This window comes from Oncorhynchus nerka, unplaced genomic scaffold (genome assembly GCF_034236695.1).
Source record: "Oncorhynchus nerka isolate Pitt River unplaced genomic scaffold, Oner_Uvic_2.0 unplaced_scaffold_1937, whole genome shotgun sequence".
In the NCBI taxonomy this organism is placed as follows: domain Eukaryota; kingdom Metazoa; phylum Chordata; class Actinopteri; order Salmoniformes; family Salmonidae; genus Oncorhynchus; species Oncorhynchus nerka.
Genome location: NW_027039389.1, coordinates 32,501 through 37,500, shown reverse-complemented (window position 1 = coordinate 37,500; position 5,000 = coordinate 32,501). Strand labels below are relative to the sequence as shown.

The 5,000-nt window shown below is 47.5% G+C and overlaps 1 protein-coding gene across 1 annotated transcript in view; it reads left to right on the top strand.

Moving 5' to 3' along the window:
- The window catches only part of LOC135567615 (structural maintenance of chromosomes protein 2-like), a 47,737-nt gene that overhangs the window by 23,157 nt on the left and 19,580 nt on the right, over nt 1-5,000 (top strand). The window lies entirely within an intron of this gene.

Genomic DNA, 5,000 nt, shown 5'->3' with positions numbered 1-5,000 from the left:
GAAGTGGGGTGGTATTTAAACCTACCGCTGGTATTCCAGTGACAGGAAGTGGGGTGATATTTAAACCTACAGCTGGCATTCCAGTGACAGGAAGTGGGATGGTATTTAAACATCCAGCTGGTATTCCAGTGACAGGAAGTGGGGTGGTATTTAAACCTACAGCTGGCATTCCAGTGACAGGAAGTGGGGTGGTATTTAAACCTACAGCTGGTATTCCAGTGACAGGAAGTGGGGTGGTATTTAAACCTACAGCTGGTATTCCAGTGACAGGAAGTGGGGTGATATTTAAACCTACAGCTGGTATTCCAGTGACAGGAAGTGGGGTGGTATTTAAACCTACAGCTGGTATTCCAGTGACAGGAAGTGGGGTGGTATTTAAACCTACAGCTGGCATTCCAGTGACAGGAAGTGGGATGGTATTTAAACCTACAACTGGTATTCCAGTGACAGGAAGTGGAGTGGTATTTAAACCTACAGCTGGTATTCCAGTGACAGGAAGTGGGGTGGTATTTAAACCTACAGCTGGTATTCCAGTGACAGGAAGTGGGGTGGTATTTAAACCTACAGCTGGTATTCCAGTGGCAGGAAGTGGGGTGGTATTTAAACCTACAACTGGTATTCCAGTGACAGGAAGTGGGGTGGTATTTAAACCTACAACTGGTATTCCAGTGACAGGAAGTGGGGTGGTATTTAAACCTACAACTGGTATTCCAGTGACAGGAAGTGGGGTGGTATTTAAACCTACAACTGGTATTCCAGTGACAGGAAGTGGGATGGTATTTAAACCTACAACTGGTATTCCAGTGACAGGAAGTGGGGTGGTATTTAAACCTACCGCTGGTATTCCAGTGACAGGAAGTGGGGTGGTATTTAAACCTACCGCTGGTATTCCAGTGACAGGAAGTGGGGTGATATTTAAACCTACAGCTGGCATTCCAGTGACAGGAAGTGGGATGGTATTTAAACATCCAGCTGGTATTCCAGTGACAGGAAGTGGGGTGGTATTTAAACCTACAGCTGGCATTCCAGTGACAGGAAGTGGGGTGGTATTTAAACCTACAGCTGGTATTCCAGTGACAGGAAGTGGGGTGGTATTTAAACCTACAGCTGGTATTCCAGTGACAGGAAGTGGGGTGATATTTAAACCTACAGCTGGTATTCCAGTGACAGGAAGTGGGGTGGTATTTAAACCTACAGCTGGTATTCCAGTGACAGGAAGTGGGGTGGTATTTAAACCTACAGCTGGCATTCCAGTGACAGGAAGTGGGGTGGTATTTAAACCTACAGCTGGTATTCCAGTGACAGGAAGTGGGGTGGTATTTAAACCTACAACTGGTATTCCAGTGACAGGAAGTGGGATGGTATTTAAACCTACAACTGGTATTCCAGTGACAGGAAGTGGGGTGGTATTTAAACCTACCGCTGGTATTCCAGTGACAGGAAGTGGGGTGGTATTTAAACCTACCGCTGGTATTCCAGTGACAGGAAGTGGGGTGATATTTAAACCTACAGCTGGCATTCCAGTGACAGGAAGTGGGATGGTATTTAAACATCCAGCTGGTATTCCAGTGACAGGAAGTGGGGTGGTATTTAAACCTACAGCTGGCATTCCAGTGACAGGAAGTGGGGTGGTATTTAAACCTACAGCTGGTATTCCAGTGACAGGAAGTGGGGTGGTATTTAAACCTACAGCTGGTATTCCAGTGACAGGAAGTGGGGTGATATTTAAACCTACAGCTGGTATTCCAGTGACAGGAAGTGGGGTGGTATTTAAACCTACAGCTGGTATTCCAGTGACAGGAAGTGGGGTGGTATTTAAACCTACAGCTGGCATTCCAGTGACAGGAAGTGGGGTGGTATTTAAACCTACAGCTGGTATTCCAGTGACAGGAAGTGGGGTGGTATTTAAACCTACAGCTGGTATTCCAGTGACAGGAAGTGGGGTGGTATTTAAACCTACAGCTGGTATTCCAGTGACAGGAAGTGGGGTGGTTGTAACTGAGATAGAGAGGAGTAGAACAAAGGCCTCAATGGTTCTTAGACTTCCTGGTATCTGGGAAATTAGGTTGGGGGGTTAAGATAACTCCAGGTGCAGATAAAGACAGGATGAACCCAAAGTGGCTGATTTGATAGGTTTTTTAAATAGCAAATGGTATTGGCACATGCTGTCTAGCCAACAGCTGGTAGGATACAGTGTGGACAGAACAGCTGGTAGGATACAGTGTGGACAGAACAGCTGGTAGGATACGGTGGGGACAGAACAGCTGGTAGGATACAGTGTGGACAGAACAGCTGGTAGGATACGGTGTGGACAGAACAGCTGGTAGGATACGGTGGGGACAGAACAGCTGGTAGGATACGGTGGGGACAGAACAGCTGGTAGGATACGGTGGGGACAGAACAGCTGGTAGGATACGGTGTGGACAGAACAGCTGGTAGGATACGGTGTGGACAGAACAGCTGGTAGGATACGGTGTGGACAGAACAGCTGGTAGGATACGGTGGGGACAGAACAGCTGGTAGGATACGGTGGGGACAGAACAGCTGGTAGGATACGGTGGGGACAGAACAGCTGGTAGGATACGGTGGGGACAGAACAGCTGGTAGGATACGGTGGGGACAGAACAGCTGGTAGGATACGGTGGGGACAGAACAGCTGGTAGGATACGGTGGGGACAGAACATTATGTCACCAGAATAAAACCCTCAATATTTATTGGAAAGGAGCATCAAACTCATGACCTTTTCACTTTCATCATCCTGTGAAGTTCATCATCGTTTATTTCATCTGTAGCCTAATTAAACTGCATGTTATCCTGAGTCGTAGCGGGAGGAGGTAGCCTAATTAAACTGCATGTTATCCTGAGTCGTAGCGGGAGGAGGTAGCCTAATAAAACTGCATGTTATCCTGAGTCGTAGCGGGAGGAGGTAGCCTAATTAAACTGCATGTTATCCTGAGTCGTAGCGGGAGGAGGTAGCCTAATTAAACTGCATGTTATCCTGAGTCGTAGCGGGAGGAGGTAGCCTAATTAAACTGCATGTTATCCTGAGTCGTAGCGGGAGGAGGTAGCCTAATAAAACTGCATGTTATCCTGAGTCGTAGCGGGAGGAGGTAGCCTAGTGGTTAGAGGAGACAGGTAGCCTAGTGGTTAGAGGAGACAGGTAGCCTAGTGGTTAGAGGAGGAGGTAGCCTAATTAAACTGCATGTTATCCTGAGTCGTAGCGGGAGGAGGTAGCCTAATTAAACTGCATGTTATCCTGAGTCGTAGCGGGAGGAGGTAGCCTAATTAAACTGCATGTTATCCTGAGTCGTAGCGGGAGGAGGTAGCCTAATTAAACTGCATGTTATCCTGAGTCGTAGCGGGAGGAGGTAGCCTAGTGGTTAGAGGAGACAGGTAGCCTAGTGGTTAGAGGAGACAGGTAGCCTAATTAAACTGCCATGTTATCCTGAGTCGTAGCGGGAGGAGGTAGCCTAATAAAACTGCATGTTATCCTGAGTCGTAGCGGGAGGAGGTAGCCTAATTAAACTGCATGTTATCCTGAGTCGTAGCGGGAGGAGGTAGCCTAATTAAACTGCATGTTATCCTGAGTCGTAGCGGGAGGAGGTAGCCTAATTAAACTGCATGTTATCCTGAGTCGTAGCGGAGGAGGTAGCCTAATTAAACTGCATGTTATCCTGAGTCGAGGTAGCCTAATTAAACTGCATGTTATCCTGAGTCGTAGCGGGAGGAGGTAGCCTAATTAAACTGCATGTTATCCTGAGTCGTAGCGGGAGGAGGTAGCCTAATTAAACTGCATGTTATCCTGAGTCGTAGCGGGAGGAGGTAGCCTAATTAAACTGCATGTTATCCTGAGTCGTGGTTAGCGGGAGTGAGGTAGCCTAATTAAACTGCATGTTATCCTGAGTCGTAGCGGGAGGAGGTAGCCTAATTAAACTGCATGTTATCCTGAGTCGCGGGAGGAGGGAGACGGCATGTTAGGAGGTAGCCTAATTAAACTGCATGTTATCCTGAGTCGTAGCGGGAGGAGGTAGCCTAATTAAACTGCATGTTATCCTGAGTCGTAGCGGGAGGTAGCCTAATTAAACTAGTTATCCTGAGTCGTAAGGAGGTAGCCTAATTAAACTGCATGTTATCCTGAGTCGTAGCGGGAGGAGGTAGCCTAATTAAACTGCATGTTATCCTGAGTCGTAGCGGGAGGAGGTAGCCTAATTAAACTGCATGTTATCCTGAGTCGTAGCGGGAGGAGGTAGCCTAATTAAACTGCATGTTATCCTGAGTCGTAGCGGGAGGAGTTAGCCTAATTAAACTGCATGTTATCCTGAGTCGTAGCGGGAGGAGGTAGCCTAATTAACTGCATGTTATCCTGAGTCGTAGCGGGAGGAGGTAGCCTAATTAAACTGCATGTTATCCTGAGTCGTAGCGGGAGGAGGTAGCCTAATTAAACTGCATGTTATCCTGAGTCGTAGCGGGAGGAGGTAGCCTAGTGGTTAGAGGAGACAGGTAGCCTAATTAAACTGCCATGTTATCCTGAGTCGTAGCGGGAGGAGGTAGCCTAATAAAACTGCATGTTATCCTGAGTCGTAGCGGGAGGAGGTAGCCTAATTAAACTGCATGTTATCCTGAGTCGTAGCGGGAGGAGGTAGCCTAATTAAACTGCATGTTATCCTGAGTCGTAGCGGGAGGAGGTAGCCTAATTAAACTGCATGTTATCCTGAGTCGTAGCGGGAGGAGGTAGCCTAATTAAACTGCATGTTATCCTGAGTCGTAGCGGGAGGAGGTAGCCTAATTAAACTGCATGTTATCCTGAGTCGTAGCGGGAGGAGTTAGCCTAATTAAACTGCATGTTATCCTGAGTCGTAGCGGGAGGAGGTAGCCTAATTAAACTGCATGTTATCCTGAGTCGTAGCGGGAGGAGGTAGCCTAATTAAACTGCATGTTATCCTGAGTCGTAGCGGGAGGAGGTAGCCTAATTAAACTGCATGTTATCCTGAGTCGTAGC